We start from the raw sequence: 18,397 nt of genomic DNA, 5'->3' as shown, positions 1-18,397 counted from the left end.
GTCAGAGGACCGATTTAGTTATCTCTTCTTTTATCCGCTCTTCAGCAAGCGATCACGAGGAGATTGCTGGCTGTTCCTTGTGCAGGTTTCCATAGTGTAGTGGTTATCACGTTCGCCTCACACGCGAAAAGTCCCCAGTTCGAAACTGGGTGGAAACAACGGTTGGCTTTTTCCAGAATTACTTAAGTAGGGATCTATTGCTTTCTTTGTCAGGGTCTGTTGCAATGTACGTTAACAAAATAACAAGCGATCACCAGGAGATTGCTGGCTGTCTTCTCTGCACAAGTTTCTGTAGTGTAGTGGTCATCACGTTCGCCTAACACGCGAAAGGTCCTCGGTTCGAAACCGAGCAGAAACAATGTTTCTCTTTTGTGGGAAAACATGAACTAATTGCGACGTCAGAGGACCGATTTAGTTATCTCTTCTTTTATCCGCTCTTCAGCAAGCGATCACGAGGAGATTGCTGGCTGTTCCTTGTGCAGGTTTCCATAGTGTAGTGGTTATCACGTTCGCCTCACACGCGAAAGGTCCCCAGTTCGAAACTGGGTGGAAACAGCAGTTGGCTTTTTCCAGAATTACTTAAGTAGGGATCTATTGCTTTCTTTGTCAGGGTCAGGATCTGTTTGCAATGTATGTTAACAAAATAACAAGCCATCACCAGTAGATTGCTGGCTGTCTTCTCTGCACAAGTTTCTGTAGCGTAATGGTTTTGACTTTCGCCTCACACGCGAAAGGTCACCAGTTCGAAACTGGGTGGAAACAACGGTTGGCTTTTTCAAGAAATACTTAAGTAGGGATCTATTGCTTTCTTTGTCAGGGTCTGTTGCAATGTACGTTAAGAAAATAACAAGCGATCACCAGGAGATTGCTGGCTGTCTTCTCTGCACAAGTTTCTGTAGTGTAGTGGTCATCACGTTCGCCTCACACGCGAAAGGTCCTCGGTTCGAAACCGAGCAGAAACAATGTTTCTCTTTTGTGGGAAAACATGAACTGATTGCGACGTCAGAGGAGGGATTTAGTTATCTCTTCTTTTATCCGCTCTTCAGCAAGCGATCACGAGGAGATTGCTGGCTGTTCCTTGTGCAGGTTTCCATAGTGTAGTGGTTATCACGTTCGCCTTACACGCGAAAGGTCCCCAGTTCGAAACTGGGTGGAAACAGCAGATGGCTTTTTCCAGAATTACTTAAGTAGGGATCTATTGCTTTCTTTGTCAGGGTCAGGGTCTGTTTGCAATGTACGTTAACAAAATAACAAGCGATCACCAGGAGAATGCTGGCTGTCTTCTCTGCACAAGTTTCTGTAGCGTAATGGTTTTGACTTTCGCCTCACACGCGAAAGGTCACCAGTTCGAAACTGTGCTAAAACAGCTATTGGATTTTTCCTAAATTTCTTAAGTAGGGATCTGTTGCTTTCTTCGTTAACGCTACAAAGGCCTTCTGCCAAGTGGTGTTAAAAGAACTGTGGTGTCACATCAAGTTTCTGTAGTGTAGTGGTCATCACGTTCGCCTTACACGCGAAAGGTCCTCGGTTCGAAACCGAGCAGAAACAATGTTTCTGTTTTGTGGGAAAACATGAACTAATTGCGACGTCAGAGGACCGATTTAGTTATCTCTTCTTTTATCCGCTCTTCAGCAAGCGATCACGAGGAGATTGCTGGCTGTTCCTTGTGCAGGTTTCCATAGTGTAGTGGTTATCACGTTCGCCTCACACGCGAAAGGTCCCCAGTTCGAAACTGGGTGGAAACAACGGTTGGCTTTTTCCAGAATTACTTAAGTAGGGATCTATTGCTTTCTTTGTCAGGGTCTGTTGCAATGTACGTTAACAAAATAACAAGCGATCACCAGGAGATTGCTGGCTGTCTTCTCTGCACAAGTTTCTGTAGTGTAGTGGTCATCACGTTCGCCTAACACGCGAAAGGTCCTCGGTTCGAAACCGAGCAGAAACAATGTTTCTCTTTTGTGGGAAAACATGAACTAATAGCGACGTCAGAGGACCGATTTAGTTATCTCTTCTTTTATCCGCTCTTCAGCAAGCGATCACGAGGAGATTGCTGGCTGTTCCTTGTGCAGGTTTCCATAGTGTAGTGGTTATCACGTTCGCCTCACACGCGAAAGGTCCCCAGTTCGAAACTGGGTGGAAACAACGGTTGGCTTTTTCCAGAATTACTTAAGTAGGGATCTATTGCTTTCTTTGTCAGGGTCAGGATCTGTTTGCAATGTATGTTAACAAAATAACAAGCCATCACCAGTAGATTGCTGGCTGTCTTCTCTGCACAAGTTTCTGTAGCGTAATGGTTTTGACTTTCGCCTCACACGCGAAAGGTCACCAGTTCGAAACTGGGTGGAAACAACGGTTGGCTTTTTCAAGAAATACTTAAGTAGGGATCTATTGCTTTCTTTGTCAGGGTCTGTTGCAATGTACGTTAACAAAATAACAAGCGATCACCAGGAGATTGCTGGCTGTCTTCTCTGCACAAGTTTCTGTAGTGTAGTGGTCATCACGTTCGCCTAACACACGAAAGGTCCTCGGTTCGAAACCGAGCGGAAACAATGTTTCTCTATTGTGGGAAAACATGAACTGATTGCGACGTCAGAGGAGGGATTTAGTTATCTCTTCTTTTATCCGCTCTTCAGCAAGCGATCACGAGGAGATTGCTGGCTGTTCCTTGTGCAGGTTTCCATAGTGTAGTGGTTATCACGTTCGCCTTACACGCGAAAGGTCCCCAGTTCGAAACTGGGTGGAAACAGCAGATGGCTTTTTCCAGAATTACTTAAGTAGGGATCTATTGCTTTCTTTGTCAGGGTCAGGGTCTGTTTGCAATGTACGTTAACAAAATAACAAGCGATCACCAGGAGAATGCTGGCTGTCTTCTCTGCACAAGTTTCTGTAGCGTAATGGTTTTGACTTTCGCCTCACACGCGAAAGGTCACCAGTTCGAAACTGTGCTAAAACAGCTATTGGATTTTTCCTAAATTTCTTAAGTAGGGATCTGTTGCTTTCTTCGTTAACGCTACAAAGGCCTTCTGCCAAGTGGTGTTAAAAGAACTGTGGTGTCACATCAAGTTTCTGTAGTGTAGTGGTCATCACGTTCGCCTTACACGCGAAAGGTCCTCGGTTCGAAACCGAGCAGAAACAATGTTTCTGTTTTGTGGGAAAACATGAACTAATTGCGACGTCAGAGGACCGATTTAGTTATCTCTTCTTTTATCCGCTCTTCAGCAAGCGATCACGAGGAGATTGCTGGCTGTTCCTTGTGCAGGTTTCCATAGTGTAGTGGTTATCACGTTCGCCTCACACGCGAAAGGTCCCCAGTTCGAAACTGGGTGGAAACAACGGTTGGCTTTTTCCAGAATTACTTAAGTAGGGATCTATTGCTTTCTTTGTCAGGGTCTGTTGCAATGTACGTTAACAAAATAACAAGCGATCACCAGGAGATTGCTGGCTGTCTTCTCTGCACAAGTTTCTGTAGTGTAGTGGTCATCACGTTCGCCTAACACGCGAAAGGTCCTCGGTTCGAAACCGAGCAGAAACAATGTTTCTCTTTTGTGGGAAAACATGAACTAATAGCGACGTCAGAGGACCGATTTAGTTATCTCTTCTTTTATCCGCTCTTCAGCAAGCGATCACGAGGAGATTGCTGGCTGTTCCTTGTGCAGGTTTCCATAGTGTAGTGGTTATCACGTTCGCCTCACACGCGAAAGGTCCCCAGTTCGAAACTGGGTGGAAACAACGGTTGGCTTTTTCCAGAATTACTTAAGTAGGGATCTATTGCTTTCTTTGTCAGGGTCAGGATCTGTTTGCAATGTATGTTAACAAAATAACAAGCCATCACCAGTAGATTGCTGGCTGTCTTCTCTGCACAAGTTTCTGTAGCGTAATGGTTTTGACTTTCGCCTCACACGCGAAAGGTCACCAGTTCGAAACTGGGTGGAAACAACGGTTGGCTTTTTCAAGAAATACTTAAGTAGGGATCTATTGCTTTCTTTGTCAGGGTCTGTTGCAATGTACGTTAACAAAATAACAAGCGATCACCAGGAGATTGCTGGCTGTCTTCTCTGCACAAGTTTCTGTAGTGTAGTGGTCATCACGTTCGCCTAACACGCGAAAGGTCCTCGGTTCGAAACCGAGCGGAAACAATGTTTCTCTATTGTGGGAAAACATGAACTGATTGCGACGTCAGAGGAGGGATTTAGTTATCTCTTCTTTTATCCGCTCTTCAGCAAGCGATCACGAGGAGATTGCTGGCTGTTCCTTGTGCAGGTTTCCATAGTGTAGTGGTTATCACGTTCGCCTCACACGCGAAAGGTCCCCAGTTCGAAACTGGGTGGAAACAGCAGTTGGCTTTTTCCAGAATTACTTAAGTAGGGATCTATTGCTTTCTTTGTCAGGGTCAGGATCTGTTTGCAATGTACGTTAACAAAATAACAAGCGATCACCAGGAGAATGCTGGCTGTCTTCTCTGCACAAGTTTCTGTAGCGTAATGGTTTTGACTTTCGCCTCACACGCGAAAGGTCACCAGTTCGAAACTGTGCTAAAACAGCTATTGGCTTTTTCCTAAATTTCTTAAGTAGGGATCTGTTGCTTTCTTCGTTAACGCTACAAAGGCCTTCTGCCAAGAGGTGTTAAAAGAACACTGTGAAGTCACATCAAGTTTCTGTAGTGTAGTGGTCATCACGTTCGCCTTACACGCGAAAGGTCCTCGGTTCGAAACCGAGCAGAAACAATGTTTCTGTTTTGTGGGAAAACATGAACTAATTGCGACGTCAGAGGACCGATTTAGTTATCTCTTCTTTTATCCGCTCTTCAGCAAGCGATCACGAGGAGATTGCTGGCTGTTCCTTGTGCAGGTTTCCATAGTGTAGTGGTTATCACGTTCGCCTCACACGCGAAAGGTCCCCAGTTCGAAACTGGGTGGAAACAACGGTTGGCTTTTTCCAGAATTACTTAAGTAGGGATCTATTGCTTTCTTTGTCAGGGTCTGTTGCAATGTACGTTAACAAAATAACAAGCGATCACCAGGAGATTGCTGGCTGTCTTCTCTGCACAAGTTTCTGTAGTGTAGTGGTCATCACGTTCGCCTAACACGCGAAAGGTCCTCGGTTCGAAACCGAGCAGAAACAATGTTTCTCTTTTGTGGGAAAACATGAACTAATTGCGACGTCAGAGGACCGATTTAGTTATCTCTTCTTTTATCCGCTCTTCAGCAAGCGATCACGAGGAGATTGCTGGCTGTTCCTTGTGCAGGTTTCCATAGTGTAGTGGTTATCACGTTCGCCTCACACGCGAAAGGTCCCCAGTTCGAAACTGGGTGGAAACAGCAGTTGGCTTTTTCCAGAATTACTTAAGTAGGGATCTATTGCTTTCTTTGTCAGGGTCAGGATCTGTTTGCAATGTATGTTAACAAAATAACAAGCCATCACCAGTAGATTGCTGGCTGTCTTCTCTGCACAAGTTTCTGTAGCGTAATGGTTTTGACTTTCGCCTCACACGCGAAAGGTCACCAGTTCGAAACTGGGTGGAAACAACGGTTGGCTTTTTCAAGAAATACTTAAGTAGGGATCTATTGCTTTCTTTGTCAGGGTCTGTTGCAATGTACGTTAAGAAAATAACAAGCGATCACCAGGAGATTGCTGGCTGTCTTCTCTGCACAAGTTTCTGTAGTGTAGTGGTCATCACGTTCGCCTCACACGCGAAAGGTCCTCGGTTCGAAACCGAGCAGAAACAATGTTTCTCTTTTGTGGGAAAACATGAACTGATTGCGACGTCAGAGGAGGGATTTAGTTATCTCTTCTTTTATCCGCTCTTCAGCAAGCGATCACGAGGAGATTGCTGGCTGTTCCTTGTGCAGGTTTCCATAGTGTAGTGGTTATCACGTTCGCCTTACACGCGAAAGGTCCCCAGTTCGAAACTGGGTGGAAACAGCAGATGGCTTTTTCCAGAATTACTTAAGTAGGGATCTATTGCTTTCTTTGTCAGGGTCAGGGTCTGTTTGCAATGTACGTTAACAAAATAACAAGCGATCACCAGGAGAATGCTGGCTGTCTTCTCTGCACAAGTTTCTGTAGCGTAATGGTTTTGACTTTCGCCTCACACGCGAAAGGTCACCAGTTCGAAACTGTGCTAAAACAGCTATTGGATTTTTCCTAAATTTCTTAAGTAGGGATCTGTTGCTTTCTTCGTTAACGCTACAAAGGCCTTCTGCCAAGTGGTGTTAAAAGAACTGTGGTGTCACATCAAGTTTCTGTAGTGTAGTGGTCATCACGTTCGCCTTACACGCGAAAGGTCCTCGGTTCGAAACCGAGCAGAAACAATGTTTCTGTTTTGTGGGAAAACATGAACTAATTGCGACGTCAGAGGACCGATTTAGTTATCTCTTCTTTTATCCGCTCTTCAGCAAGCGATCACGAGGAGATTGCTGGCTGTTCCTTGTGCAGGTTTCCATAGTGTAGTGGTTATCACGTTCGCCTCACACGCGAAAGGTCCCCAGTTCGAAACTGGGTGGAAACAACGGTTGGCTTTTTCCAGAATTACTTAAGTAGGGATCTATTGCTTTCTTTGTCAGGGTCTGTTGCAATGTACGTTAACAAAATAACAAGCGATCACCAGGAGATTGCTGGCTGTCTTCTCTGCACAAGTTTCTGTAGTGTAGTGGTCATCACGTTCGCCTAACACGCGAAAGGTCCTCGGTTCGAAACCGAGCAGAAACAATGTTTCTCTTTTGTGGGAAAACATGAACTAATAGCGACGTCAGAGGACCGATTTAGTTATCTCTTCTTTTATCCGCTCTTCAGCAAGCGATCACGAGGAGATTGCTGGCTGTTCCTTGTGCAGGTTTCCATAGTGTAGTGGTTATCACGTTCGCCTCACACGCGAAAGGTCCCCAGTTCGAAACTGGGTGGAAACAACGGTTGGCTTTTTCCAGAATTACTTAAGTAGGGATCTATTGCTTTCTTTGTCAGGGTCAGGATCTGTTTGCAATGTATGTTAACAAAATAACAAGCCATCACCAGTAGATTGCTGGCTGTCTTCTCTGCACAAGTTTCTGTAGCGTAATGGTTTTGACTTTCGCCTCACACGCGAAAGGTCACCAGTTCGAAACTGGGTGGAAACAACGGTTGGCTTTTTCAAGAAATACTTAAGTAGGGATCTATTGCTTTCTTTGTCAGGGTCTGTTGCAATGTACGTTAACAAAATAACAAGCGATCACCAGGAGATTGCTGGCTGTCTTCTCTGCACAAGTTTCTGTAGTGTAGTGGTCATCACGTTCGCCTAACACACGAAAGGTCCTCGGTTCGAAACCGAGCGGAAACAATGTTTCTCTATTGTGGGAAAACATGAACTGATTGCGACGTCAGAGGAGGGATTTAGTTATCTCTTCTTTTATCCGCTCTTCAGCAAGCGATCACGAGGAGATTGCTGGCTGTTCCTTGTGCAGGTTTCCATAGTGTAGTGGTTATCACGTTCGCCTTACACGCGAAAGGTCCCCAGTTCGAAACTGGGTGGAAACAGCAGATGGCTTTTTCCAGAATTACTTAAGTAGGGATCTATTGCTTTCTTTGTCAGGGTCAGGGTCTGTTTGCAATGTACGTTAACAAAATAACAAGCGATCACCAGGAGAATGCTGGCTGTCTTCTCTGCACAAGTTTCTGTAGCGTAATGGTTTTGACTTTCGCCTCACACGCGAAAGGTCACCAGTTCGAAACTGTGCTAAAACAGCTATTGGATTTTTCCTAAATTTCTTAAGTAGGGATCTGTTGCTTTCTTCGTTAACGCTACAAAGGCCTTCTGCCAAGTGGTGTTAAAAGAACTGTGGTGTCACATCAAGTTTCTGTAGTGTAGTGGTCATCACGTTCGCCTTACACGCGAAAGGTCCTCGGTTCGAAACCGAGCAGAAACAATGTTTCTGTTTTGTGGGAAAACATGAACTAATTGCGACGTCAGAGGACCGATTTAGTTATCTCTTCTTTTATCCGCTCTTCAGCAAGCGATCACGAGGAGATTGCTGGCTGTTCCTTGTGCAGGTTTCCATAGTGTAGTGGTTATCACGTTCGCCTCACACGCGAAAGGTCCCCAGTTCGAAACTGGGTGGAAACAACGGTTGGCTTTTTCCAGAATTACTTAAGTAGGGATCTATTGCTTTCTTTGTCAGGGTCTGTTGCAATGTACGTTAACAAAATAACAAGCGATCACCAGGAGATTGCTGGCTGTCTTCTCTGCACAAGTTTCTGTAGTGTAGTGGTCATCACGTTCGCCTAACACGCGAAAGGTCCTCGGTTCGAAACCGAGCAGAAACAATGTTTCTCTTTTGTGGGAAAACATGAACTAATAGCGACGTCAGAGGACCGATTTAGTTATCTCTTCTTTTATCCGCTCTTCAGCAAGCGATCACGAGGAGATTGCTGGCTGTTCCTTGTGCAGGTTTCCATAGTGTAGTGGTTATCACGTTCGCCTCACACGCGAAAGGTCCCCAGTTCGAAACTGGGTGGAAACAACGGTTGGCTTTTTCCAGAATTACTTAAGTAGGGATCTATTGCTTTCTTTGTCAGGGTCAGGATCTGTTTGCAATGTATGTTAACAAAATAACAAGCCATCACCAGTAGATTGCTGGCTGTCTTCTCTGCACAAGTTTCTGTAGCGTAATGGTTTTGACTTTCGCCTCACACGCGAAAGGTCACCAGTTCGAAACTGGGTGGAAACAACGGTTGGCTTTTTCAAGAAATACTTAAGTAGGGATCTATTGCTTTCTTTGTCAGGGTCTGTTGCAATGTACGTTAACAAAATAACAAGCGATCACCAGGAGATTGCTGGCTGTCTTCTCTGCACAAGTTTCTGTAGTGTAGTGGTCATCACGTTCGCCTAACACGCGAAAGGTCCTCGGTTCGAAACCGAGCGGAAACAATGTTTCTCTATTGTGGGAAAACATGAACTGATTGCGACGTCAGAGGAGGGATTTAGTTATCTCTTCTTTTATCCGCTCTTCAGCAAGCGATCACGAGGAGATTGCTGGCTGTTCCTTGTGCAGGTTTCCATAGTGTAGTGGTTATCACGTTCGCCTCACACGCGAAAGGTCCCCAGTTCGAAACTGGGTGGAAACAGCAGTTGGCTTTTTCCAGAATTACTTAAGTAGGGATCTATTGCTTTCTTTGTCAGGGTCAGGATCTGTTTGCAATGTACGTTAACAAAATAACAAGCGATCACCAGGAGAATGCTGGCTGTCTTCTCTGCACAAGTTTCTGTAGCGTAATGGTTTTGACTTTCGCCTCACACGCGAAAGGTCACCAGTTCGAAACTGTGCTAAAACAGCTATTGGCTTTTTCCTAAATTTCTTAAGTAGGGATCTGTTGCTTTCTTCGTTAACGCTACAAAGGCCTTCTGCCAAGAGGTGTTAAAAGAACACTGTGAAGTCACATCAAGTTTCTGTAGTGTAGTGGTCATCACGTTCGCCTTACACGCGAAAGGTCCTCGGTTCGAAACCGAGCAGAAACAATGTTTCTGTTTTGTGGGAAAACATGAACTAATTGCGACGTCAGAGGACCGATTTAGTTATCTCTTCTTTTATCCGCTCTTCAGCAAGCGATCACGAGGAGATTGCTGGCTGTTCCTTGTGCAGGTTTCCATAGTGTAGTGGTTATCACGTTCGCCTCACACGCGAAAGGTCCCCAGTTCGAAACTGGGTGGAAACAACGGTTGGCTTTTTCCAGAATTACTTAAGTAGGGATCTATTGCTTTCTTTGTCAGGGTCTGTTGCAATGTACGTTAACAAAATAACAAGCGATCACCAGGAGATTGCTGGCTGTCTTCTCTGCACAAGTTTCTGTAGTGTAGTGGTCATCACGTTCGCCTAACACGCGAAAGGTCCTCGGTTCGAAACCGAGCAGAAACAATGTTTCTCTTTTGTGGGAAAACATGAACTAATTGCGACGTCAGAGGACCGATTTAGTTATCTCTTCTTTTATCCGCTCTTCAGCAAGCGATCACGAGGAGATTGCTGGCTGTTCCTTGTGCAGGTTTCCATAGTGTAGTGGTTATCACGTTCGACCTCACACGCGAAAGGTCCCCAGTTCGAAACTGGGTGGAAACAGCAGTTGGCTTTTTCCAGAATTACTTAAGTAGGGATCTATTGCTTTCTTTGTCAGGGTCAGGATCTGTTTGCAATGTATGTTAACAAAATAACAAGCCATCACCAGTAGATTGCTGGCTGTCTTCTCTGCACAAGTTTCTGTAGCGTAATGGTTTTGACTTTCGCCTCACACGCGAAAGGTCACCAGTTCGAAACTGAGTGGAAACAACGGTTGGCTTTTTCCAGAATTACTTAAGTAGGGATCTATTGCTTTCTTTGTCAGGGTCTGTTGCAATGTACGTTAACAAAATAACAAGCGGTCACCAGGAGATTGCTGGCTGTCTTCTCTGCACAAGTTTCTGTAGTGTAGTGGTCATCACGTTCGCCTAACACGCGAAATGTCCTCGGTTCGAAACCGAGCAGAAACAATGTTTCTCTTTTGTGGGAAAACATGAACTAATTGAGACGTCAGAGGAGGGATTTAGTTATCTCTTCTTTTATCCGCTCTTCAGCAAGCGATCACGAGGAGATTGCTGGCTGTTCCTTATGCAGGTTTCCATAGTGTAGTGGTTATCACGTTCGCCTTACACGCGAAAGGTCCCCAGTTCGAAACTGGGTGGAAACAGCAGTTGGCTTTTTCCAGAATTACTTAAGTAGGGATCTATTGCTTTCTTTGTCAGGGTCTGTTTGCAATGTACGTTAACAAAATAACAAGGTCACCAGTTCGAAACTGTGCTAAAACAGCTATTGGCTTTTTCCTAAATTTCTTAAGTAGGGATCTGTTGCTTTCTTCGTTAACGCTACAAAGGCCTTCTGCCAAGAGGTGTTAAAAGAACTGTGGAGTCACATCACATCACACGCCTTACACGCGAAAGGTCCCCAGTTCGAAACTGGGTGGAAACAACAGTTGGCTTTTTCCAGAATTACTTAAGTAGGGATCTATTGCTTTCTTTGTCAGGGTCTGTTGCAATGTACGTTAACAAAATAACAAGCGATCACCAAGAGATTGCTGGCTGTCTTCTCTGCACAAGTTTCTGTAGCGTAATGGTTTTGACTTTCGCCTCACACGCGAAAGGTCACCAGTTCGAAACTGTGCTAAAACAGCTATTGGCTTTTTCCTAAATTTCTTAAGTATTTATCTGCTCTTCAGCAAGCGATCACGAGGAGATTGCTGGCTGTTCCTTGTGCAGGTTTCCATAGTGTAGTGGTTATCACGTTCGCCTTACACGCGAAAGGTCCCCAGTTCGAAACTGGGTGGAAACAGCAGTTGGCTTTCTCCAGAATTACTTAAGTAGGGATCTATTGCTTTCTTTGTCAGGGTCAGGGTCTGTTTGCAATGTACATTAACAAAATAACAAGCGATCACCAGTAGATTGCTGGCTGTCTTCTCTGCACAAGTTTCTGTAGCGTAATGGTTTTGACTTTCGCCTCACACGCGAAAGGTCACCAGTTCGAAACTGTGCTAAAACAGCTATTGGCTTTTTCCTAAATTTCTTAAGTAGGGATCTTTTGCTTTCTTCGTTAATGCTACAAAGGCCTTCTGCCAAGAGGTGTTAAAAGAACTGTGGAGTCACATCAAGTTTCTGTAGTGTAGTGGTCATCACGTTCGCCTAACACGCGAAAGGTCCTCGGTTCGAAACCGAGCAGAAACAATGTTTCTCTTTTGTGGGAAAACATGAACTAATTGCGACGTCAGAGGACCGATTTAGTTATCTCTTCTTTTATCCGCTCTTCAGCAAGCGATCACGAGGAGATTGCTGGCTGTTCCTTGTGCAGGTTTCCATAGTGTAGTGGTTATCACGTTCGCCTCACACGCGAAAGGTCCCCAGTTCGAAACTGGGTGGAAACAGCAGTTGGCTTTTTCCAGAATTACTTAAGTAGGGATCTATTGCTTTCTTTGTCAGGGTCAGGATCTGTTTGCAATGTATGTTAACAAAATAACAAGCCATCACCAGTAGATTGCTGGCTGTCTTCTCTGCACAAGTTTCTGTAGCGTAATGGTTTTGACTTTCGCCTCACACGCGAAAGGTCACCAGTTCGAAACTGGGTGGAAACAACGGTTGGCTTTTTCCAGAATTACTTAAGTAGGGATCTATTGCTTTCTTTGTCAGGGTCTGTTGCAATGTACGTTAACAAAATAACAAGCGATCACCAGGAGATTGCTGGCTGTCTTCTCTGCACAAGTTTCTGTAGTGTAGTGGTCATCGCGTTCGCCTAACACGCGAAAGGTCCTCGGTTCGAAACCGAGCGGAAACAATGTTTCTCTATTGTGGGAAAACATGAACTGATTGCGACGTCAGAGGAGGGATTTAGTTATCTCTTCTTTTATCCGCTCTTCAGCAAGCGATCACGAGGAGATTGCTGGCTGTTCCTTGTGCAGGTTTCCATAGTGTAGTGGTTATCACGTTCGCCTTACACGCGAAAGGTCCCCAGTTCGAAACTGGGTGGAAACAGCAGATGGCTTTTTCCAGAATTACTTAAGTAGGGATCTATTGCTTTCTTTGTCAGGGTCAGAGTCTGTTTGCAATGTACGTTAACAAAATAACAAGCGATCACCAGGAGATTGCTGGCTGTCTTCTCTGCACAAGTTTCTGTAGCGTAATGGTTTTGACTTTCGCCTCACACGCGAAAGGTCACCAGTTCGAAACTGTGCTAAAACAGCTATTGGCTTTTTCCTAAATTTCTTAAGTAGGGATCTGTTGCTTTCTTCGTTAACGCTACAAAGGCCTTCTGCCAAGAGGTGTTAAAAGAACTGTGGAGTCACATCAAGTTTCTGTAGTGTAGTGGTCATCACGTTCGCCTTACACGCGAAAGGTCCTCGGTTCGAAACCGAGCAGAAACAATGTTTCTGTTTTGTGGGAAAACATGAACTAATTGCGACGTCAGAGGACCGATTTAGTTATCTCTTCTTTTATCCGCTCTTCAGCAAGCGATCACGAGGAGATTGCTGGCTGTTCCTTGTGCAGGTTTCCATAGTGTAGTGGTTATCACGTTCGCCTCACACGCGAAAGGTCCCCAGTTCGAAACTGGGTGGAAACAACGGTTGGCTTTTTCCAGAATTACTTAAGTAGGGATCTATTGCTTTCTTTGTCAGGGTCTGTTGCAATGTACGTTAACAAAATAACAAGCGATCACCAGGAGATTGCTGGCTGTCTTCTCTGCACAAGTTTCTGTAGCGTAATGGTTTTGACTTTCGCCTCACACGCGAAAGGTCACCAGTTCGAAACTGTGCTAAAACAGCTATTGGCTTTTTCCTAAATTTCTTAAGTAGGGATCTGTTGCTTTCTTCGTTAACGCTACAAAGTCCTTCTGCCAAGAGGTGTTAAAAGAACTGTGGAGTCACATCAAGTTTCTGTAGTGTAGTGGTCATCACATTCGCCTTACACGCGAAAGGTCCTCGGTTCGAAACCGAGCAGAAACAATGTTTCTGTTTTGTGGGAAAACATGAACTAATTGCGACGTCAGAGGACCGATTTAGTTATCTCTTCTTTTATCCGCTCTTCAGCAAGCGATCACGAGGCTTTTTCCAGAATTACTTAAGTTTCTGTAGTGTAGTGGTCATCACGTTCGCCTGACACGCGAAAGGTCCTCGGTTCGAAACCGAGCAGAAACAATGTTTCTGTTTTGTGGGAAAACATGAACTAATTGCGACGTCAGAGGACCGATTTAGTTATCTCTTCTTTTATCCGCTCTTCAGCAAGCGATCACCAGGAGATTGCTGGCTATTCCTTGTGCAGGTTTCCATAGTGTAGTGGTTATCACGTTCGCCTCACACGCGAAAGGTCCCCAGTTCGAAACTGGGTGGAAACAACAGTTGGCTTTTTCCAGAATTACTTAAAGGTGGTATCAGCGATTTCTAGGCTGAAAACAAAGTGTCAATTTCAGCTGACCTTTCATCACGATCCGCTCGCTGCCTGCCCCATAAATTGTCTGTGAAAAAACCGCGTCTCTCTGGTCAGCCTAGGGTCCGAGATATGCCAAAAAAACAATCGGCACTACCAACCTTTCCACACATAAACAAACATTGTTCCAACCAATCAGCGTCAGGGGTTTGGTGTTGTGGACTTTCGCTCCGCCTCCCTCATATCCCTGCACCAGTAGGAAAGTCCACAACACCAAACCCCTGACGCTCATTGGTTGGAACAATGTTTGTTTATGTGTGGAAAGGTTGGTAGTGGCGATTGTTTTTTTGGCATATCTCGGACCCTAGGCTGACCAGAGAGACGCGTTTTTTTCACAGACAATTTATGGGGCAGGCAGCGAGCGGATCGTGAAGAAAGGTCAGCTGAAATTGACACTTTATGTTTTAGGCTAGAAATCGCTGATACAACCTTTAAGTAGGGATCTATTGCTTTCTTTGTCAGGGTCTGTTGCAATGTACGTTAACAAAATAACAAGCGATCACCAGGAGATTGCTGGCTGTCTTCTCTGCACAAGTTTCTGTAGCGTAATGGTTTTGACTTTCGCCTCACACGCGAAAGGTCACCAGTTCGAAACTGTGCTAAAACAGCTATTGGCTTTTTCCTAAATTTCTTAAGTAGGGATCTGTTGCTTTCTTCGTTAACGCTACAAAGGCCTTCTGCCAAGAGGTGTTAAAAGAACTGTGGAGTCACATCAAGTTTCTGTAGTGTAGTGGTCATCACGTTCGCCTTACACGCGAAAGGTCCTCGGTTCGAAACCGAGCAGAAACAATGTTTCTGTTTTGTGGGAAAACATGAACTAATTGCGACGTCAGAGGACCGATTTAGTTATCTCTTCTTTTATCCGCTCTTCAGCAAGCGATCACGAGGAGATTGCTGGCTGTTCTTTGTGCAGGTTTCCATAGTGTAGTGGTTATCACGTTCGCCTCACACGCGAAAGGTCCCCAGTTCGAAACTGGGTGGAAACAACGGTTGGCTTTTTCCCTACCTACTTAAGTAGGGATCTATTGCTTTCTTTGTCAGGGTCAGGGTCTGTTTGCAATGTACGTTAACAAAATAACAAGCGATCACCAGGAGATTGCTGGCTGTTCCTTGTGCAGGTTTCCATAGTGTAGTGGTTATCACGTTCGCCTCACACGCGAAAGGTCCCCAGTTCGAAACTGGGTGGAAACAGCGGTTGGCTTTTTCCAGAATTACTTAAGTAGGGATCTATTGCTTTCTTTGTCAGGGTCTGTTGCAATGTACGTTAACAAAATAACAAGCGATCACCAGGAGATTGCTGGCTGTCTTCTCTGCACAAGTTTCTGTAGTGTAGTGGTCATCACGTTCGCCTAACACGCGAAAGGTCCTCGGTTTGAAACCGAGCGGAAACAATGTTTCTCTATTGTGGGAAAACATGAACTGATTGCGACGTCAGAGGAGGGATTTAGTTATCTCTTCTTTTATCCGCTCTTCAGCAAGCGATCACGAGGAGATTGCTGGCTGTTCCTTGTGCAGGTTTCCATAGTGTAGTGGTTATCACGTTCGCCTCACACGCGAAAGGTCCCTAGTTCGAAACTGGGTGGAAACAACGGTTGGCTTTTTCCAGAATTACTTAAGTAGGGATCTATTGCTTTTTTTGTCAGGGTCTGTTGCAATGTACGTTAACAAAATAACAAGCGATCACCAGGAGAATGCTGGCTGTCTTCTCTGCACAAGTTTCTGTAGCGTAATGGTTTTGACTTTCGCCTCACACGCGAAAGGTCCTCGGTTCGAAACCGAGCGGAAACAATGTTTCTCTATTGTGGGAAAACATGAACTGATTGCGACGTCAGAGGAGGGATTTAGTTATCTCTTCTTTTATCCGCTCTTCAGCAAGCGATCACGAGGAGATTGCTGGCTGTTCCTTGTGCAGGTTTCCATAGTGTAGTGGTTATCACGTTCGCCTCACACGCGAAAGGTCCCCAGTTCGAAACTGGGTGGAAACAACGGTTGGCTTTTTCCCTACCTACTTAAGTAGGGATCTATTGCTTTCTTTGTCAGGGTCAGGGTCTGTTTGCAATGTACGTTAACAAAATAACAAGCGATCACCAGGAGATTGCTGGCTGTTCCTTGTGCAGGTTTCCATAGTGTAGTGGTTATCACGTTCGCCTCACACGCGAAAGGTCCCCAGTTCGAAACTGGGTGGAAACAACGGTTGGCTTTTTCCAGAATTACTTAAGTAGGGATCTATTGCTTTCTTTGTCAGGGTCTGTTGCAATGTACGTTAACAAAATAACAAGCGATCACCAGGAGATTGCTGGCTGTCTTCTCTGCACAAGTTTCTGTAGTGTAGTGGTCATCACGTTCGCCTAACGCGAAAGGTCCTCGGTTCGAAACCGAGCGGAAACAATGTTTCTCTATTGTGGGAAAACATGAACTGATTGCGACGTCAGAGGAGGGATTTAGTTATCTCTTCTTTTATCCGCTCTTCAGCAAGCGATCACGAGGAGATTGCTGGCCGTTCCTTGTGCAGGTTTCCATAGTGTAGTGGTTATCACGTTCGCCTCACACGCGAAAGGTCCCCAGTTCGAAACTGGCTGGAAACAGCAGTTGGCTTTCTCCAGAATTACTTAAGTAGGGATCTATTGCTTTCTTTGTCAGGGTCAGGATCTGTTTGCAATGTATGTTAACAAAATAACAAGCGATCACCAGTAGATTGCTGGCTGTCTTCTCTGCACAAGTTTCTGTAGCGTAATGGTTTTGACTTTCGCCTCACACGCGAAAGGTCACCAGTTCGAAACTGTGCTAAAACAGCTATTGGCTTTTTCCTAAATTTCTTAAGTAGGGATCTGTTGCTTTCTTCGTTAACGCTACAAAGGCCTTCTGCCAAGAGGTGTTAAAAGAACTGTGGAGTCACATCAAGTTTCTGTAGTGTAGTGGTCATCACGTTCGCCTTACATGCGAAAGGTCCTCGGTTCGAAACCGAGCAGAAACAATGTTTCTGTTTTGTGGGAAAACATGAACTAATTGCGACGTCAGAGGACCGATTTAGTTATCTCTTCTTTTATCCGCTCTTCAGCAAGCGATCACGAGGCTTTTTCCAGAATTACTTAAGTTTCTGTAGTGTAGTGGTCATCACGTTCGCCTTACACGCGAAAGGTCCTCGGTTCGAAACCGAGCAGAAACAATGTTTCTGTTTTGTGGGAAAACATGAACTAATTGCGACGTCAGAGGACCGATTTAGTTATCTCTTCTTTTATCCGATCTTCAGCAAGCGATCACGAGGAGATTGCTGGCTGTTCCTTGTGCAGGTTTCCATAGTGTAGTGGTTATCACGTTCGCCTCACACGCGAAAGGTCCCCAGTTCGAAACTGGGTGGAAACAACGGTTGGCTTTTTCCAGAATTACTTAAGTAGGGATCTATTGCTTTCTTTGTCAGGGTCTGTTTCCAATGTACGTTAACAAAATAACAAGCGATCACCAGGAGATTGCTGGCTGTCTTGTCTGCACAAGTTTCTGTAGTGTAGTGGTCATCACGTTCGCCTAACACGCGAAAGGTCCTCGGTTCGAAACCGAGCAGAAACAATGTTTCTCTTTTGTGGGAAAACATGAACTAATTGCGACGTCAGAGGACCGATTTAGTTATCTCTTCTTTTATCCGCTCTTCAGCAAGCGATCACGAGGAGATTGCTGGCTGTTCCTTGTGCAGGTTTCCATAGTGTAGTGGTTATCACGTTCGCCTCACACGCGAAAGGTCCCCATTTCGAAACTGGGTGGAAACAACAGTTGGCTTTTTCCAGAATTACTTAAGTAGGGATCTATTGCTTTCTTTGTCAGGGTCTGTTGCAATGTACGTTAACAAAATAACAAGCGATCACCAAGAGATTGCTGGCTGTCTTCTCTGCACAAGTTTCTGTAGCGTAATGGTTTTGACTTTCGCCTCACACGCGAAAGGTCACCAGTTCGAAACTGTGTTAAAACAGCTATTGGCTTTTTCCTAAATTTCTTAAGTAGGGATCTGTTGCTTTCTTCGTTAACGCTACAAAGGCCTTCTGCCAAGAGGTGTTAAAAGAACTGTGGAGTCACATCACATCACACGCGAAAGGTCACCAGTTCGAAACTGTGCTAAAACAGCTATTGGCTTTTTTCTAAATTTCTTAAGTATCAATCTCTTAAGGATCTATTGCTTTCTTTGTCAGGGTCTGTTGCAATGTACGTTAACAAAATAACAAGCGATCACCAGGAGATTGCTGGCTGTCTTCTCTGCACAAGTTTCTGTAGTGTAGTGGTCATCACGTTCGCCTAACACGCGAAAGGTCCTCGGTTCGAAACCGAGCGGAAACAATGTTTCTCTATTGTGGGAAAACATGAACTGATTGCGACGTCAGAGGAGGGATTTAGTTATCTCTTCTTTTATCCGCTCTTCAGCAAGCGATCACGAGGAGATTGCTGGCC

The 18,397-nt window shown here is 44.9% G+C and overlaps 61 non-coding genes across 61 annotated transcripts; all 61 read left to right on the top strand.

Annotated features, from left to right (window-relative positions):
- The first annotated feature begins 85 nt into the window (after positions 1–85).
- Positions 86–158, top strand: trnav-cac (transfer RNA valine (anticodon CAC)). The gene has a single exon. It is a non-coding gene; the product is annotated as a tRNA-Val (tRNA).
- A 127-nt stretch (positions 159–285) lies between these two features.
- Positions 286–358, top strand: trnav-aac (transfer RNA valine (anticodon AAC)). Its single transcript has one exon. It is a non-coding gene; the product is annotated as a tRNA-Val (tRNA).
- Positions 359–482: 124 nt separating this feature from the next.
- trnav-cac (transfer RNA valine (anticodon CAC)) lies at positions 483–555 on the top strand. Its single transcript has one exon. It is a non-coding gene; the product is annotated as a tRNA-Val (tRNA).
- A 334-nt stretch (positions 556–889) lies between these two features.
- Positions 890–962, top strand: trnav-cac (transfer RNA valine (anticodon CAC)). The gene has a single exon. It is a non-coding gene; the product is annotated as a tRNA-Val (tRNA).
- A 124-nt stretch (positions 963–1,086) lies between these two features.
- trnav-uac (transfer RNA valine (anticodon UAC)) lies at positions 1,087–1,159 on the top strand. Its single transcript has one exon. It is a non-coding gene; the product is annotated as a tRNA-Val (tRNA).
- A 316-nt stretch (positions 1,160–1,475) lies between these two features.
- On the top strand, positions 1,476–1,548 carry trnav-uac (transfer RNA valine (anticodon UAC)). The gene has a single exon. It is a non-coding gene; the product is annotated as a tRNA-Val (tRNA).
- Positions 1,549–1,672: 124 nt separating this feature from the next.
- On the top strand, positions 1,673–1,745 carry trnav-cac (transfer RNA valine (anticodon CAC)). Its single transcript has one exon. It is a non-coding gene; the product is annotated as a tRNA-Val (tRNA).
- Positions 1,746–1,872: 127 nt separating this feature from the next.
- trnav-aac (transfer RNA valine (anticodon AAC)) lies at positions 1,873–1,945 on the top strand. Its single transcript has one exon. It is a non-coding gene; the product is annotated as a tRNA-Val (tRNA).
- Positions 1,946–2,069: 124 nt separating this feature from the next.
- Positions 2,070–2,142, top strand: trnav-cac (transfer RNA valine (anticodon CAC)). Its single transcript has one exon. It is a non-coding gene; the product is annotated as a tRNA-Val (tRNA).
- Positions 2,143–2,673: 531 nt separating this feature from the next.
- trnav-uac (transfer RNA valine (anticodon UAC)) lies at positions 2,674–2,746 on the top strand. Its single transcript has one exon. It is a non-coding gene; the product is annotated as a tRNA-Val (tRNA).
- Positions 2,747–3,062: 316 nt separating this feature from the next.
- trnav-uac (transfer RNA valine (anticodon UAC)) lies at positions 3,063–3,135 on the top strand. The gene has a single exon. It is a non-coding gene; the product is annotated as a tRNA-Val (tRNA).
- A 124-nt stretch (positions 3,136–3,259) lies between these two features.
- trnav-cac (transfer RNA valine (anticodon CAC)) lies at positions 3,260–3,332 on the top strand. The gene has a single exon. It is a non-coding gene; the product is annotated as a tRNA-Val (tRNA).
- A 127-nt stretch (positions 3,333–3,459) lies between these two features.
- trnav-aac (transfer RNA valine (anticodon AAC)) lies at positions 3,460–3,532 on the top strand. The gene has a single exon. It is a non-coding gene; the product is annotated as a tRNA-Val (tRNA).
- A 124-nt stretch (positions 3,533–3,656) lies between these two features.
- Positions 3,657–3,729, top strand: trnav-cac (transfer RNA valine (anticodon CAC)). The gene has a single exon. It is a non-coding gene; the product is annotated as a tRNA-Val (tRNA).
- Positions 3,730–4,063: 334 nt separating this feature from the next.
- On the top strand, positions 4,064–4,136 carry trnav-aac (transfer RNA valine (anticodon AAC)). The gene has a single exon. It is a non-coding gene; the product is annotated as a tRNA-Val (tRNA).
- A 124-nt stretch (positions 4,137–4,260) lies between these two features.
- trnav-cac (transfer RNA valine (anticodon CAC)) lies at positions 4,261–4,333 on the top strand. Its single transcript has one exon. It is a non-coding gene; the product is annotated as a tRNA-Val (tRNA).
- Positions 4,334–4,651: 318 nt separating this feature from the next.
- Positions 4,652–4,724, top strand: trnav-uac (transfer RNA valine (anticodon UAC)). Its single transcript has one exon. It is a non-coding gene; the product is annotated as a tRNA-Val (tRNA).
- A 124-nt stretch (positions 4,725–4,848) lies between these two features.
- trnav-cac (transfer RNA valine (anticodon CAC)) lies at positions 4,849–4,921 on the top strand. Its single transcript has one exon. It is a non-coding gene; the product is annotated as a tRNA-Val (tRNA).
- A 127-nt stretch (positions 4,922–5,048) lies between these two features.
- trnav-aac (transfer RNA valine (anticodon AAC)) lies at positions 5,049–5,121 on the top strand. The gene has a single exon. It is a non-coding gene; the product is annotated as a tRNA-Val (tRNA).
- A 124-nt stretch (positions 5,122–5,245) lies between these two features.
- trnav-cac (transfer RNA valine (anticodon CAC)) lies at positions 5,246–5,318 on the top strand. Its single transcript has one exon. It is a non-coding gene; the product is annotated as a tRNA-Val (tRNA).
- A 334-nt stretch (positions 5,319–5,652) lies between these two features.
- Positions 5,653–5,725, top strand: trnav-cac (transfer RNA valine (anticodon CAC)). The gene has a single exon. It is a non-coding gene; the product is annotated as a tRNA-Val (tRNA).
- Positions 5,726–5,849: 124 nt separating this feature from the next.
- trnav-uac (transfer RNA valine (anticodon UAC)) lies at positions 5,850–5,922 on the top strand. Its single transcript has one exon. It is a non-coding gene; the product is annotated as a tRNA-Val (tRNA).
- A 316-nt stretch (positions 5,923–6,238) lies between these two features.
- Positions 6,239–6,311, top strand: trnav-uac (transfer RNA valine (anticodon UAC)). The gene has a single exon. It is a non-coding gene; the product is annotated as a tRNA-Val (tRNA).
- Positions 6,312–6,435: 124 nt separating this feature from the next.
- On the top strand, positions 6,436–6,508 carry trnav-cac (transfer RNA valine (anticodon CAC)). Its single transcript has one exon. It is a non-coding gene; the product is annotated as a tRNA-Val (tRNA).
- Positions 6,509–6,635: 127 nt separating this feature from the next.
- Positions 6,636–6,708, top strand: trnav-aac (transfer RNA valine (anticodon AAC)). Its single transcript has one exon. It is a non-coding gene; the product is annotated as a tRNA-Val (tRNA).
- Positions 6,709–6,832: 124 nt separating this feature from the next.
- On the top strand, positions 6,833–6,905 carry trnav-cac (transfer RNA valine (anticodon CAC)). Its single transcript has one exon. It is a non-coding gene; the product is annotated as a tRNA-Val (tRNA).
- Positions 6,906–7,436: 531 nt separating this feature from the next.
- trnav-uac (transfer RNA valine (anticodon UAC)) lies at positions 7,437–7,509 on the top strand. The gene has a single exon. It is a non-coding gene; the product is annotated as a tRNA-Val (tRNA).
- Positions 7,510–7,825: 316 nt separating this feature from the next.
- On the top strand, positions 7,826–7,898 carry trnav-uac (transfer RNA valine (anticodon UAC)). The gene has a single exon. It is a non-coding gene; the product is annotated as a tRNA-Val (tRNA).
- Positions 7,899–8,022: 124 nt separating this feature from the next.
- On the top strand, positions 8,023–8,095 carry trnav-cac (transfer RNA valine (anticodon CAC)). The gene has a single exon. It is a non-coding gene; the product is annotated as a tRNA-Val (tRNA).
- Positions 8,096–8,222: 127 nt separating this feature from the next.
- On the top strand, positions 8,223–8,295 carry trnav-aac (transfer RNA valine (anticodon AAC)). The gene has a single exon. It is a non-coding gene; the product is annotated as a tRNA-Val (tRNA).
- Positions 8,296–8,419: 124 nt separating this feature from the next.
- Positions 8,420–8,492, top strand: trnav-cac (transfer RNA valine (anticodon CAC)). Its single transcript has one exon. It is a non-coding gene; the product is annotated as a tRNA-Val (tRNA).
- A 334-nt stretch (positions 8,493–8,826) lies between these two features.
- Positions 8,827–8,899, top strand: trnav-aac (transfer RNA valine (anticodon AAC)). Its single transcript has one exon. It is a non-coding gene; the product is annotated as a tRNA-Val (tRNA).
- Positions 8,900–9,023: 124 nt separating this feature from the next.
- On the top strand, positions 9,024–9,096 carry trnav-cac (transfer RNA valine (anticodon CAC)). The gene has a single exon. It is a non-coding gene; the product is annotated as a tRNA-Val (tRNA).
- Positions 9,097–9,414: 318 nt separating this feature from the next.
- On the top strand, positions 9,415–9,487 carry trnav-uac (transfer RNA valine (anticodon UAC)). The gene has a single exon. It is a non-coding gene; the product is annotated as a tRNA-Val (tRNA).
- A 124-nt stretch (positions 9,488–9,611) lies between these two features.
- On the top strand, positions 9,612–9,684 carry trnav-cac (transfer RNA valine (anticodon CAC)). The gene has a single exon. It is a non-coding gene; the product is annotated as a tRNA-Val (tRNA).
- Positions 9,685–9,811: 127 nt separating this feature from the next.
- trnav-aac (transfer RNA valine (anticodon AAC)) lies at positions 9,812–9,884 on the top strand. Its single transcript has one exon. It is a non-coding gene; the product is annotated as a tRNA-Val (tRNA).
- A 532-nt stretch (positions 9,885–10,416) lies between these two features.
- On the top strand, positions 10,417–10,489 carry trnav-aac (transfer RNA valine (anticodon AAC)). The gene has a single exon. It is a non-coding gene; the product is annotated as a tRNA-Val (tRNA).
- Positions 10,490–10,613: 124 nt separating this feature from the next.
- Positions 10,614–10,686, top strand: trnav-uac (transfer RNA valine (anticodon UAC)). Its single transcript has one exon. It is a non-coding gene; the product is annotated as a tRNA-Val (tRNA).
- A 565-nt stretch (positions 10,687–11,251) lies between these two features.
- On the top strand, positions 11,252–11,324 carry trnav-uac (transfer RNA valine (anticodon UAC)). The gene has a single exon. It is a non-coding gene; the product is annotated as a tRNA-Val (tRNA).
- A 316-nt stretch (positions 11,325–11,640) lies between these two features.
- Positions 11,641–11,713, top strand: trnav-aac (transfer RNA valine (anticodon AAC)). Its single transcript has one exon. It is a non-coding gene; the product is annotated as a tRNA-Val (tRNA).
- A 124-nt stretch (positions 11,714–11,837) lies between these two features.
- Positions 11,838–11,910, top strand: trnav-cac (transfer RNA valine (anticodon CAC)). Its single transcript has one exon. It is a non-coding gene; the product is annotated as a tRNA-Val (tRNA).
- A 334-nt stretch (positions 11,911–12,244) lies between these two features.
- On the top strand, positions 12,245–12,317 carry trnav-aac (transfer RNA valine (anticodon AAC)). Its single transcript has one exon. It is a non-coding gene; the product is annotated as a tRNA-Val (tRNA).
- A 124-nt stretch (positions 12,318–12,441) lies between these two features.
- Positions 12,442–12,514, top strand: trnav-uac (transfer RNA valine (anticodon UAC)). The gene has a single exon. It is a non-coding gene; the product is annotated as a tRNA-Val (tRNA).
- Positions 12,515–12,830: 316 nt separating this feature from the next.
- Positions 12,831–12,903, top strand: trnav-uac (transfer RNA valine (anticodon UAC)). Its single transcript has one exon. It is a non-coding gene; the product is annotated as a tRNA-Val (tRNA).
- Positions 12,904–13,027: 124 nt separating this feature from the next.
- trnav-cac (transfer RNA valine (anticodon CAC)) lies at positions 13,028–13,100 on the top strand. Its single transcript has one exon. It is a non-coding gene; the product is annotated as a tRNA-Val (tRNA).
- Positions 13,101–13,409: 309 nt separating this feature from the next.
- trnav-uac (transfer RNA valine (anticodon UAC)) lies at positions 13,410–13,482 on the top strand. The gene has a single exon. It is a non-coding gene; the product is annotated as a tRNA-Val (tRNA).
- Positions 13,483–13,601: 119 nt separating this feature from the next.
- trnav-gac (transfer RNA valine (anticodon GAC)) lies at positions 13,602–13,674 on the top strand. The gene has a single exon. It is a non-coding gene; the product is annotated as a tRNA-Val (tRNA).
- Positions 13,675–13,798: 124 nt separating this feature from the next.
- trnav-cac (transfer RNA valine (anticodon CAC)) lies at positions 13,799–13,871 on the top strand. Its single transcript has one exon. It is a non-coding gene; the product is annotated as a tRNA-Val (tRNA).
- Positions 13,872–14,679: 808 nt separating this feature from the next.
- Positions 14,680–14,752, top strand: trnav-uac (transfer RNA valine (anticodon UAC)). The gene has a single exon. It is a non-coding gene; the product is annotated as a tRNA-Val (tRNA).
- Positions 14,753–14,876: 124 nt separating this feature from the next.
- trnav-cac (transfer RNA valine (anticodon CAC)) lies at positions 14,877–14,949 on the top strand. The gene has a single exon. It is a non-coding gene; the product is annotated as a tRNA-Val (tRNA).
- A 132-nt stretch (positions 14,950–15,081) lies between these two features.
- On the top strand, positions 15,082–15,154 carry trnav-cac (transfer RNA valine (anticodon CAC)). The gene has a single exon. It is a non-coding gene; the product is annotated as a tRNA-Val (tRNA).
- Positions 15,155–15,478: 324 nt separating this feature from the next.
- Positions 15,479–15,551, top strand: trnav-cac (transfer RNA valine (anticodon CAC)). Its single transcript has one exon. It is a non-coding gene; the product is annotated as a tRNA-Val (tRNA).
- A 324-nt stretch (positions 15,552–15,875) lies between these two features.
- On the top strand, positions 15,876–15,948 carry trnav-cac (transfer RNA valine (anticodon CAC)). The gene has a single exon. It is a non-coding gene; the product is annotated as a tRNA-Val (tRNA).
- Positions 15,949–16,080: 132 nt separating this feature from the next.
- On the top strand, positions 16,081–16,153 carry trnav-cac (transfer RNA valine (anticodon CAC)). The gene has a single exon. It is a non-coding gene; the product is annotated as a tRNA-Val (tRNA).
- Positions 16,154–16,280: 127 nt separating this feature from the next.
- trnal-uaa (transfer RNA leucine (anticodon UAA)) lies at positions 16,281–16,351 on the top strand. The gene has a single exon. It is a non-coding gene; the product is annotated as a tRNA-Leu (tRNA).
- A 124-nt stretch (positions 16,352–16,475) lies between these two features.
- Positions 16,476–16,548, top strand: trnav-cac (transfer RNA valine (anticodon CAC)). Its single transcript has one exon. It is a non-coding gene; the product is annotated as a tRNA-Val (tRNA).
- A 316-nt stretch (positions 16,549–16,864) lies between these two features.
- trnav-uac (transfer RNA valine (anticodon UAC)) lies at positions 16,865–16,937 on the top strand. The gene has a single exon. It is a non-coding gene; the product is annotated as a tRNA-Val (tRNA).
- A 119-nt stretch (positions 16,938–17,056) lies between these two features.
- Positions 17,057–17,129, top strand: trnav-uac (transfer RNA valine (anticodon UAC)). Its single transcript has one exon. It is a non-coding gene; the product is annotated as a tRNA-Val (tRNA).
- Positions 17,130–17,253: 124 nt separating this feature from the next.
- trnav-cac (transfer RNA valine (anticodon CAC)) lies at positions 17,254–17,326 on the top strand. The gene has a single exon. It is a non-coding gene; the product is annotated as a tRNA-Val (tRNA).
- A 128-nt stretch (positions 17,327–17,454) lies between these two features.
- trnav-aac (transfer RNA valine (anticodon AAC)) lies at positions 17,455–17,527 on the top strand. Its single transcript has one exon. It is a non-coding gene; the product is annotated as a tRNA-Val (tRNA).
- A 686-nt stretch (positions 17,528–18,213) lies between these two features.
- trnav-aac (transfer RNA valine (anticodon AAC)) lies at positions 18,214–18,286 on the top strand. Its single transcript has one exon. It is a non-coding gene; the product is annotated as a tRNA-Val (tRNA).
- The last annotated feature ends 111 nt before the right edge of the window (positions 18,287–18,397 follow it).

This window comes from Garra rufa, chromosome 8 (assembly GCF_049309525.1).
Source record: "Garra rufa chromosome 8, GarRuf1.0, whole genome shotgun sequence".
Taxonomy (NCBI): Eukaryota; Metazoa; Chordata; class Actinopteri; order Cypriniformes; family Cyprinidae; genus Garra; species Garra rufa.
The sequence above is the reverse complement of the archived record's forward strand: the minus strand, read 5'-3'. Positions and strand labels throughout refer to the sequence as shown.